We start from the raw sequence: 12,321 nt of genomic DNA on the forward strand, positions 1-12,321 counted from the left end.
CGAGCAGCACCGCGTTGCTGTTGCATGTTTTTGTGCGTAGTTGAACTACTCAGGCAATGACTCCATCGCTAATTATAGCTTTCCACTTGAGCAGTGACACAGAGACACGAGCCCTCATGTTAACTTCTCTGTAACTCCGCACCGCCGTGCTTTTCGCATATCCAAGTTTCTGCATTGTGTTCTTCAGCCTTGTAATTTCAGTCTTTCACTTGGAAGTGGCAGCAAACAGTCTTTGGTGTGTTTGTCAGATTCAGAGTTTTTACATTTGGATTTGTTCCTTCCTGAGGGATGAGAGGCTCCTTCAGGTGCGGTTCAGGTGCTGCTGCTGTCAGTCAGTCAAACTTTATTTACACGGCAGCTTTCACATTAAGACGAAACCGAAAAAAATGATGAGAAGCTAAGAAATTGAAATCAAATCAAATGTCGGACGTGCTTTAAACACACCGCGCGCTCATGACTAAGATAACTTATGTCGTTATGATCTGACGGTACATGAACTACTTTTATAAATGTAAACGTGAGACATGAGGGGGGCGGGAGGTGACCAATCAGAGGCTGTTTGTAGCCACGTTTCAGATCAGCTTTCAAAGGCGTTATTGTTCTAATGAAAGCTCACTGATAACATTTTATCTTCTGACAGAGGCTGTAACCATGGCTACACAAAAGACCAGCGTAACGCCATGTTGTTTAATGTTCCTGAATTCATTTTGAAGTAAATTGCAAAACTGATACAAACTAAACTCATATTTGCACATTTGTGTGTCATTTCTTTCTTGGTTTGTCTGAAGGTTCAATAAACAAACATTTTCTTGAAATAATTTCACGGTTCGACTCTCGAGGGTTAAATATCCGTGACATCTGGAGGTGTCGTCACCCGTCACTCTGACCCGTTTCCAGTCACGCCGGCGTTTAAAATGACCACGAGCTCTTCCTGCTGCTTCCTCCAGCACGGCGTGTTTCTGTGAACATGTTGCACGAAATTACATTTAAACAGTGAAATAAATCTGCGTTTGTGCCTTTGTGCAGTTAAACTGATGTTTTATATGAGTGAATCAACTTTATTTAAAATGCTGACAGGAAGTTCCTGGTTTTGGTTTCAGGCAGTTTGACAGAGAGGAGAAATGCCTGAAATCTCAAAGGAGGTTAATGAAAAGTAATGTGATTACTCTCATGTTTTCCGTTTGAAAGACATCTGCAGCGTTTCTGAGAGTAATGGAGGAAAGTGTGATAACCGCCTTACATTCATATGCACACACTGTCCACACGTACGGGAGTCTGTAACAGAAATACTCGAGTACACAGAAGGGAGCTTGGATAGTGTGTTTGAGCAAATATACTTAGTTACTTTCTTGCCTTTTGCTGCTTCCTGATGGCGTCCTCGTTGGCGTTCCTTTCCTGGTTTTACCTGCGAGGTGTTTACGACACAGCAAAAACACAGTAAAGCCTGCTGTGATTGGCTGTTTCTGCTCGTCTCCAGATGAAGGTGGAGGGGAGGTCTGCAGCCCCGCCGTGACCGAAGGCCCCGTGAACACGTGATTTTTTTCAGGTTGTAGTTGTAGTCAAATCCTCAGTTCAGTCCATGCATCGATCCAGTCCTGGCTCGGCTGCCCGCTCTGTCCAGAAGGCAGCTCCGCGGGACGTTAGCCGGCTCATCATTCTGGGACGGCTGCCCGGGGGTCCCGGATGACCTCAAGAGTTAAAAGCAAGCAGTGGGAGAGAGACGAAGGCATGGAGGAAGCTGGAGGATGGAGGGATGAAGGTATGTGGACAAAGGAAGCGAGGCAGGAGCAACGACAATGACAGCCGCATTATCCGCTTCGTTCCAGTCGGGCGGCTCTGGTACTCCAGGCTGGAGGGTGGGTGCTGTGAGGCGCTGAGTGACGGGTTACACCTGGCTGACTGATGACATCAGAGCCAATCAGCTGTGCATATTTTACTCTTCTGTGTGAATCTTTTGTTTTCCATCTTTCCCTCCATCTGTCCAGTTTGGGGGGTTTATTTTTGAAAAGAGCTGCTCATCGTTTAATTGGTTAGCACACTTTTAAATGTTAATGAAGCATCAACACCAGACTTTTACCTAAACCACTTCAAGTGAGGAAAAGGTGGCAGACGAAGGTCTAACCACAGCAACTTGTGCCACCTCCACGCCAGCTCCTGACGTGGACTTTGCAGGTGTTGGAAGAACCGAGCAGAAGACGTGAGCTGTGCTCAGCCTCAGAGGTGGGCCGAGGAGCTCGGGAGGTCACGCAGGAGCTCCTCCACATCGAGAGGAGGCAGAGTAGGGGGCTCCGGATGTGACAAGAAGCCTCCTGGAGGAGGCCCTGGGAAGTGGTCAGGAGATCAGCTCCTGGCTGAGGCTGTATGGTGTGTTCTATAACCTTTATTAAAGCAGGAAGACGCGGTGGCTGCAGATCAGGCGGTTGTATGAAGCGCTCAGGAGGAGCAGAGCTGCTTAAGTACTGGACTATTCACCAAAGCGGTGCCCACAGACGGGCCCGACCCTCGTGGCGTCCTGAAGTGGGCTTTTGTCTCGGCTGAAGCGAAAGAGTAGAAACATTAACAGCAGAAGAGCAGCGGCGGGATGAGGTTTAGGGACAGCTTCCGGTGAGCGCGAGCCAGCGGAGAATCGAAGCCCTCGTCCTGCAGGTGGACCCGGTGAGCGACTCGTCAGATCTTCCATTTCACTCACCGGCTTCCCCGCCCGCTTTCCCACAGTCCTCTTCTCCTCGGCCTGATAATGACGCTTAAGAAGGTAATGGTGTAAACCCCCCTCTGTCCATATGTGTCTCTACCTCGCTCTCTGGGGAACAAAGAGGCCTTATTATACCTCCCTGTCAGCGGCGTCTCTCCGCGGTACAATCGCTGTTTTCAGCAGCGCTGCCAGCGTGGGGTAAATGGAGAGAGAGGCAGGTAGAGCGAGAACAGCGGCGTCTTTCTCCAGAGGCCGAATCCAGCGAGTTATCTACAAGTGCTTTTGAGTTTGAAATGTCTTTGTATGCAGCTTTTCTTTTTCTCAAAGCTCCAACAGGCAGTGTAATTTATTTGAGGCACTTGTTCTCACACACACACACTCACACACACGCACTCCTTAAGTCTACAGATATCTTCTTATTGGGGAATCTTTCAATAAATCAATGTGACTTTAAACACATTTCCCAGGCGACGCCTCTGACCTGATAAGAAGTGAACTAATCTCTTTTGAGGCTGCCGGGAGAGCTTTGAACCAAATCTACTGTGCATCTATCACCAAGGTTATTTGTCAATGGCTGCTAATCCCAGGTAAATTTCCCTGGTTTTATATCAGGGTTCTCATGTCTGAAGTTTCTCGGCCTTGGGAAAATAAGAGAGCGGGCTTACAGAAAGGAGGGAACAAAAGAAATGTTATGGATTTCAACAGCAGCAGGAAGGGGAGGGCCGGGGCGCCACGCTATTTATTAATTATTCTTTACTGAGTCAGACAAAGAAATCATTTTAACCAGGATGTGCTCCGTCACAGGAACCCCCAAAATAATCAGCACTAAAAATCACAGTCACTTGTTTTTTCTTTGATGAAGAAAATAAATCCAACCTGCTGTTTCATTACTAAAGTTATAATAAAATACCTAATAATTATTATTTACTGTTGAAAAAGAATCATAATAATCAATAATAATGTTCACTGATTGATAATGTTGGTTTGTAAACAGTTATCTGGACGTTATTTCAAAGTTAAACGGGCATACTGTGGGTGTTATTCTGAGCGTATCAGTGGGCAGGTGGCGGCGACCTGAGTCACATGATCATGAACCTCGTTTCAGAGATTGCAGTCTGCCCGGCACACGCGTGCCATATGACTGACGTTACCGTAGAAACTGGCGCCTTTGAGTAAACATCATTATTAACCACCGTTAATAATAATTATGATAATGTATTTTATTTATAAGCGCTTACATCGAAACAGCAAGTGAAAAACATTTAAACAATTAATGAGTTTCCATGACGACGGGCTGGCGATCACTTATAAAACTTTATCTCAAAATGCGCCTGATCAGCGCCGATAGCTCACGTGTAGTTCATTCCAAAATCATCGTTATTGCAGATCTTAATGTTTCTTATGAGCAGAGAGATCAACTAAGCGTGAACTTTGACCCCAGTCTTTGGAGACATATGAATGTCTTTTACTTTGTCAGTCGGTAGCTGACGTCGTGTTTCTGGTCACGTCTTGAACCCAGCTTTTGGGAAATCGTTTTTTCACTACGAGCTCACATTCCAGGGAGTACTGCAGTACTGTAATGTCCTCGAGTAAGCCAAAAAGAGGGTGGTTAAATGAAAGAAGACTAAACTCAAACTTAAAAATCATTTTACCATGTGACTAGTTAACGGCTTCCCCCGTGAAGGAAGCCGAGCCCGTCTGCAGCACACGCTGATCCCATCGTCACCGTTGGTGGGAACTTTCTGGCTTTCTCATTTCTCGAGCCGCTGCACCTCCTCGTGTGGAAACCGACTTTTCTCCGAGCTCCTTTTTTCCTTCCCCTCCTCCGTCCCTTGAAGTCCCCCCTCCCCCCATGTGTGCAGAAGATCATGGAAAATCTCTTGCCATATCTGTCATCTGTCACGCTCTCTGATGAACAGTTTTGATCTCTCACTCCTGTGTTTATGGCCGTTGTCAAGCAGAAAGAGTCGTAGCCGTAAGTGCTTACACCAGCGTGTAAATAGTTTGACGTGTGGCTCTGTAACAAAGTTGTTGGAGTAAATAAGGAACCAAACAACCACGCACAATCGCAATTAAGTTGTATGTCTGCATTATGAAATGTTTGGAGCAGCATGATTTCTGCTCACTCCTCTGCGCTCACCACGCTGCGTATCAAAAAGCCTCCCTTTGTTCCTGCTAGAGACCAAAGAGTAAATACGCTGCTTTACCCACACACACACACAGGGATATAATGTGATCGTTGCTCACTTCTTCCACTGTGAGGTCATGGTGTTTGGGTCCAAGTCGGTCGGAGGATCTGCTGCTGAGCGCTTTCACAGCTCTGTGGCGTCACGTATGAAGATGTTCCTCACGTCTGATTCCTGCAGACGGATGACAGACGTCGAGCTGATTCGATTAAAACGGTCAGAGAGAGCCAAACGGAGCTCAGCGGTCACACTGACGATGGCTCTTTGTCCTCACTTCCTGCACTGTTAGTGGTTGACACAGCCACCGTGAGCATTTCCCGATGTCACGTCTTTTATTTTGCAATTGTGGGCTTCCTGCGTGGTTGTAGCACGCCGGCGTGTTTGGCCACAGGTCGCGTTTGTCAGGACTCGGGGAGTTTCAGGCGGGTCGTAAATGACGTCAGAGGCATTTTTAGCGTCGTCCTGCAGGAACGTTTGGGAAAGATTCGGATTATTTTTGATGTCCGAGAAACATTTTAGGAACTGAATGAAATCAGCTGGTGTGGAACGTGTCCTTGCAGAGGTCAGAGGTTACTGGATGGATCTGCCAAAGTGTGCACGAGTGTGTGCACGTTAAATCAGAACAGAGGTTCTGTTGTTTACAGTTTTGCTCTCACAGCACTGTTTTTCATCATAAAACTATAACTTTTTTCAGCTTTGAACCAAAACAAACAGCAGCGTCTGAAGTCGCTTTGTCAATCTGGGGCGGGGCCTCGCGGTCCCGGACACAGGACAGACCTGAGACAGACGGAGAGGAATGGAGGCAGCGGTTGGGGAGGGAGAGGAGGGGTGTGGGAGTGGGGGTGAACTTGGAAAGGTTTCGTATATCATAATTATCCCGTTAAGTAACGGCAGAGCGGCCTCCCCAGGGGAATTCGTCTTAAATAGAAGATTTGCAAGGAGAACGGGTCAGAGAGAGAGAGGAGCGGCTCCGAGTCGGCAGGAAATCCTGTTTACATTTACATAATCATATCAACACTCCTTCGTCTTCATCGTCTCGCTCTCTGAGAGGAGATGAGGAAGGGCTCGGGGCCGTTTGTTGCCACCGCTCCTCTTTTTTATTTTCTTAAAGTGCAGCCAGTGCTGGCACCTCCGTCACCCCCCTCCCCTCTGCGCTCCTCCCTGTGTGAGGGGATTTCTCAGACCTCTGGCCTCCTCCCCTTGTTCGTCTCATAAATAAGGCATGGCGTGCCGGGCTGCGTGAGCCTTAATTGAGATCTGCTAAGAGCAGCGAGCAGATGTTTGTAGCAGCAACTGTTGAATCATCAGAGACCTCGGCGAGCCACGAAACATCAGCCAGGTGCTCCACTTTTTAATTTCTCACTTTTTTATCTCTTTACATCAAAAAGCTGAGTGTGTGTGTGCAGACAGAAACACGGGTTATTAGCAATGCTAAACTGCTGCAAAGCGGCTTTGTCTTCATGGAAACAAAGACGGGAGCAAAGAAATCTGGAAGAGAAGCCGGATCAGGAGGTCATGGAGGTGTAGAGACGTGTATGAACATGTCTGTCTGATTATTATTGGATGTTTGAATATTAAAAATAAAAAAGGGAGAAGGAGCAGCATGAACGACGCCTCACTTGGATCCATGATAACAGTTTGTTTAAGCCCTTTCTTAGTGTGCTTTTATTTATGTAATGTGAGTTTATGATTAAAGACACATATTCCTTTATTCTGTACAGCTGTGAGCACAAAACGGGAACGCTGCATTAACCTGCAGCTGTGGGAAAAACAGGCCTCAAGAAATGTGCAATGAAGAGCAGGTGGGAGCTCAGTAATCCAGGATATGGTTGTAATCCTAGTTTAATCTAACTCCTATTAATCTGGTTATTTCCTAATAAATAAATAAAAAATTGTGATTCCATGCAGACAAACATCTGAGGATTCTGATTTTCTCAGGAAAGCAGTGATTTAAAGACCAACAAAGCCCACATTCAGAGCAGGGAGGCACTAAAACCTGCGGTTTCTCTGTCCTCTTGACGCTCCATAGAGGTCCCAGCATGCCATGGGAGTGCTGGGAACGCCACGACTTTATTTATACAGCAAGAAACAGAAACAAGAACAGGACAGGACGGAAAGAGGGCTCACCCAAAGCCCCCCTCTAACTCATTAGGCAGGCTAAAGCTCCTATTGCGTCCAACCGTCCATCTGACTTCTATTTAAGCAGATGAATTACAAAGAACTTTCAGAGTAATCTGAGTATTCTGGGATCGTTACTCTGTGACGCGTACCTGTGGACCTTCTGTTTTCTTTCCCTCCAGTGTTTAATGGCAGATCTGATTTTCTGATCTCAGTTTTTACACACCACAGCAGAGCACTGCTGCCCTATATATGCTTACTGGCCTATATACTATTGTCCCATTTGCTGCTTCGCTTTGTGCCGGTGATCCACATACATCCTCCATAGTGTGTCATCTCTCTCCTTCTTTGCTTTGGGGTTCGCTGGCACATCAGCAGACTCCTGCTCCCTTCCCATCTCCCATCTGGCTTCATGCCACACCGAATTAGTAACCAGATATGTCACCGCCACTGAGCTGCTGCCGAAAACACTGTCCACTTCTGGGAGGGCCACGGCTTGCAGATTAGCGCCTACAATTAATACAGTGGACTCTCGGGGAGGCTGTCTGCTGTTTGGGGCTCTGCTAAACGAGGAGAGGCGAGATGTTTGCGGCACGATGAGACGGCTCAGAGACGTGGAAACGCTCAGTCATATTCTAACTCTGAAGGTCACGAAGCATCATTGACGCTGCACAGAGTATCGCTTCACGCAGGGGCCGAAAATCAGGCTGGGTCCTCCATATGGCCATATATCCACGTACACCTGTCTATCTGTGGCTGTTCTGTAGGCGGCGTCACGAACAGACTGATTAAAGTGTACAGTGTGTCGGCGTGGATGCTTCGCAGAAACAGGAAGTTTACCAGATATCTGTATCTGAGAGTTGCTGGTCTGCCGCTGCTTCTGATTGGCTAATTGGTTGATTCGTTTACTGCTTTGTCTCCATTTGTGAAGAGACTACAGGTATCCTCTAGTGTACCCACAGCTGTCAGCTGTGATAATGGTGTTAATGGTGACAATGACGAGGGTGACGATGATGATGATGGCAGACCCCGCTATCTCAGGCAGATTTTACTGAAGGTGATGTGAGAGGAACAGGTTAAAGCACCAGAATCACTCAGAGCTCGACCCTCAGACCTCCACTTCTTCTTCTTCTATGTTTAGTTAGGAAAGTAGGGCTGAGACTTCAGTGTGAGTGTGGGCGGGGCTTAAACCCTGATGTTATGGAAGGATATTGTCTTATTCTCTTGAATGACACCACTTTGTTTAATTTCTTCATTGAGTTCTTTTCTACTTTATTACTCGTGTTTCTCGTCTTGGCTGCAAGAAAACTTCCGATACTGTAAATCGCATTTTATCTTAGCTTGCGTTTGTCGTCGTCATCTTCTTCTAGCATAAGTAAAAGTCCTGTGATATGCCTGCAGTTTGTTTGTTAGTGGGTGGATCAGAAGGCAGAGGAAACCCCAACGCTGGGCTTTAATCAAAGTCAAAGCAGCATCGTGCAGCAGCTCGGCCTCCAGCCTCGGCGTGGGTAAGCTCGGTGTCGGTGTTTGGCGATGAGCTCGGCCGTCCGTGTTGCTGAAACAAGTGAAAGGATCTCCTTCCAGTTTATACACTCAGCTCGAGGTTTTCTCGGCGCTCCGCAGCCTTTCTGCACATTCCTGCACCATTATGTGACACTGTCGCTGAATAAAAGGCCGTATTATGTTGCAGCCCCCCCCCCCGTAAAAGGGCAGAAGTGGACCGGGTTTTTATCTGCTGAACGAATCAATCAGGATTATGTCAGCTGAAAGGAATCACAGACTGCAGTCTCCAGGCCTGTCTCGGTGTGTGTGGCAGCAGGGATGTGTGATGGAGGACAGCACTTGTTGGATGCTAACATGCTCCGCGTGGTGACAGAGATGTTATTCGAGGGCTAAAAAGCAAGAGTTTTTTTCTATTTATGTATTTCCCCACCCGCCGCCTCCACCGGCCCTCTCTCCTCCTCTATGGGAGGATTGGAAGGGCACTAATTATCATTTCAGCAGAAATGATTAGGAGATCAAACAGGGATCGAATGCCATTTCCTTCCATTAATGCCGGGGGTTTAGAGTGCCTGTCAGGGCTCGGCTTGTCCTGCAGGGAGGAAAAATAACAGGGGAGGATGGAGGAGGGGGCGAGGGGTGGACGGGACAGGGTAGAGGTTTGGTAACGGAGAGACGACAGCTGCTCAGATAAAGACGTTTAAAGCGGGGCACATTTATTTTTCCCAGAGAGCCAGAGGCCGCAGTACTGCCCCGAACAGCAGGTGTCGCCACGAAGTTGTGACGCCGACATGCTGCCAAACTAAGTTTCCATTAAAAGCGCGATCGAGCGAGGCTGGCGGTAGATGAGCGGATGGAGAGCGTGCACGAGGCTGCGACGGTTCGTGCACGTCAGATGAGAGAAATGTCAAAGAGAATGTGAGAGATGACCTCTGCGCTCATCGCCCATTAATGACCCTGCAGCTCCCAGCTTCATTTTCCCTCTCATCGAAAACATTCAAAAAAACATTTCCTCCTGTCTGCAGCAGTCATTTCCCCCGCATTGTATTTATGTATTGGAAAAAAAAGGTAATAGATCAAGCACATTCCATTATTCTCTTATAAGATCATTAGCAAATATAATTAGATATGAAAGAAAGTAATTTGGAGAGAAGAGGAGAGAAAAGCGCTATCAGGCAGAGAAGACAGATTGTAGCATCAGAGTGTTTGGGCTTAAATTGCTCAGCGGAGGTATTATCACGCCGGCAATCTTTTAGCCTCAGAAACAGTTTTGGAGACAGACAGCGAAAGATAGAAAGAGGCCACTAACGCTCACTTCATTGTGCCCCCCCCCAACACACACACACAACTGCAATCATGCCTTCCTCCATCTTCACTCCTCCTCCTCTGGATCCCTCCATCCTGTCAGCTCAGAGTTTGAGTGAGTTTATAAAAAGAAAACAAGCTGCCATGGAGTCATCACCTAATCACCCCCCCCCCCCCCAAGAAGCTCTGGCTTTAAATCGCAGGAACAACAGAAATTGCCTTGAAGTCGCTCGATGAGGAACCTTCTCGCTGCGCCCGCGCACGAGCCGGCGTCACTCTTTGTTGCACCTCAACGCCACGCTCTGTTTGTCTAATAAGGATCAGAGCGCAGCACAACAAGCTGCCGCCACTTCTCCTCACCCGCCTCCTTCTTCTTCTTCTGCTTCTTTAGTAGTGCTTTGAGGGATCGGGGGAAGGAGGGGGAGGAAGGTGGGAAGGGTGAAGAGGAGGGGTGGCGGTGTGGATTTTTCTAGTCTTTTGTGCGAATCACAGGGAATGGTAACTATAAACATCCTGTATTCATTAAAACCATCTAAAAATACAATTTTGGAGGCAGAGGGGGGCGCGGGCTGCGCTCACTTCCTGCGCCGCTCCTCCTCGGTGTATACAAGCCTGCTGCTGCTCATATTTACATATTTAGAAATGCCGGGCTGTACAATGAGGCGCGCCGCTGCCAACGATAACACTCTTTGCCGCTTTGAGGCCGGAAGCCTGCGACAGGGAACAAAGAGCCACCGCCAACATCGCATGCACACGCGCAGGTCACCTGTCCGAACACGCCCCAGTGTGCCAAGCCCATTTCTTCCTGCTCAGCTCTCGCAGGGCGACTTTGCACAGTTCAGAATAAGCCTTCTTTCTGTGACACTCACAGGCGGGCTGGTCGCTGTCAGGCCCGCTCAGGGTCAAAAAAACACGATCCAGAGCCGCTTCTGCAAGGCCTGGAGCTCATGTTCTCTCTGGAATCAGCTGTTTTAGCTCCTCCTCCTGAAAGCCAGCTTTCTTCTGATTGGCTGAGCGCTGTGGGTGTTGAATAACACCTGTCCTACATGGGATCCCGCCTCCTCCACGGCGTGGACGTGAACATGAGTACGAGAGCTTGGACGAATTATTGCATTAACTGTGAGGCTGACATGAAAATGTTTCATCTTCAGTGTGACGCAGCTGCGTGACCTTTATTCCTTTTTCACTTTTTCCCACTAAAGCAAAGAGAAATGTAAATGCTCTGAGCTCAAACAGACAAGCAGCCGCGTGTGTGTGAGTGTTTCTTTGTGAGAGTGCGTGTTTGTGTCTGCATGCGTGTGCATGTGCGTGTCTGGTCCCCACAAGTTTGAAGACATTTTTGAAAATGTGTTTTCAGTGACAGGCTTACAGGCGGGTCAGGGGCTCGGGAAGCATTAAGTCAGATTTCAGATATGAATACCTGACATGCGTGTGTCTCTGTGAGTGTGCGTGTGTGTGCATAAGTATGCGTGTGGTATTTTTGCAGGCTGATGTTAACGTCAGGTGATGCCTCTGAGACGACACACACTCGTCCGCACGCACACACACCCACGCCGGCGTGTACTCCCCGACACATGCTCAGTGCAGCACCGTGCCGTTGCCCCCCCCCCCCCATTTATCCATTCTGTTAAGCATGACACATGTATTAACAGTAGATGGATCCTGGAGCTGTGTGTCCTCACACCATATGTTGAGCTTTCCCAGATCCTCTCCCGCCGGTGCCGCCTCATGGCGTGCCACAAGAGGGCGCTGTGGTGGCTCGGGCCGACGTATAGATTGTGTGTGATGTTTGTGGGGCGGGCGCAGGGCTGTGTGCGAGGTGCGCTGGCCCACAGACGGCAGACTGTCTGAAGGAAACAAACAGATAAGACTCGCATTCATGTGAGAGATGAATGCCGGGCAGGTTTCTGTGTCTGTGAGGTGCATCTGCCATCTACCCGAATGGGAAATTAAAAAGTGTGAAGGGAAGTTATGCTAAATCTATAAAGTTGGCCGGGAAAGCGCTCCCCCCTCGCAGCGGCAGTTGTTTGGGGAGAAGGAGCAGCGTGCTTAAATAATAACATTCCAGGTGGCTTAGTTAATGAACAGTGAAAATCAAATATGGGGCCTAATCTGGAGCTCGTTACAGGAAGTTTCTTTACAGGGAAGTCAAAGGCAGGAAGTGCCCTTGGGGACAGACTAAACACTTTTTGAAGCTTGAAAACAAGGAAACTTTATTTTGGGTTCGTTTTAGAGGTGTGGGCTGTTCTCACAGCAGACCTGGCACCCACAGTCGGAGCTCGGATCCTCTCGTTGGGATCGCATTTAATGTCTCGTGTGTTTAATGTCCATGCTGCGACTGGAGCTCTGCTCGCTCATCTGAGCACTTCAGCATCTCATTTCCTGGTCTTAGATCGCCATCGTGTGGCTGCAGGTGGGTATGACACCAGTGAGGAGCCATGATCCGGGTCTTTCCCTGGCTCAGGAGGGGCCACTGGGAGGTGAAGGCTCGACTCACAGCCCCTCTAATCATGTGATCAC

General features: G+C 48.2%; 1 protein-coding gene and 1 long non-coding RNA gene across 10 annotated transcripts in view; one reads left to right on the plus strand and one right to left on the minus strand.

The window, feature by feature from the left end:
- The window catches only part of znf536 (zinc finger protein 536), a 219,823-nt gene that overhangs the window by 177,619 nt on the left and 29,883 nt on the right, over positions 1–12,321 (plus strand). The window lies entirely within an intron of this gene.
- LOC113027768 (uncharacterized) overlaps positions 1–12,321 on the minus strand; it is a 101,927-nt gene that overhangs the window by 11,734 nt on the left and 77,872 nt on the right. For 2 of the 3 annotated variants that reach the window (XR_003273128.2, XR_013908962.1), the window contains exon 5: positions 717–959. The exons of the other annotated variant lie outside the window; for it this stretch is intronic. This is a non-coding gene — a long non-coding RNA (uncharacterized LOC113027768). Of the gene's footprint in view, positions 1–716; positions 960–12,321 lie in introns of those variants that run through there. 3 annotated transcript variants of the gene reach the window in all.

The sequence above is a fragment of the Astatotilapia calliptera genome, chromosome 1, assembly GCF_964374335.1.
Source record: "Astatotilapia calliptera chromosome 1, fAstCal68.1, whole genome shotgun sequence".
NCBI classification, from domain to species: domain Eukaryota; kingdom Metazoa; phylum Chordata; class Actinopteri; order Cichliformes; family Cichlidae; genus Astatotilapia; species Astatotilapia calliptera.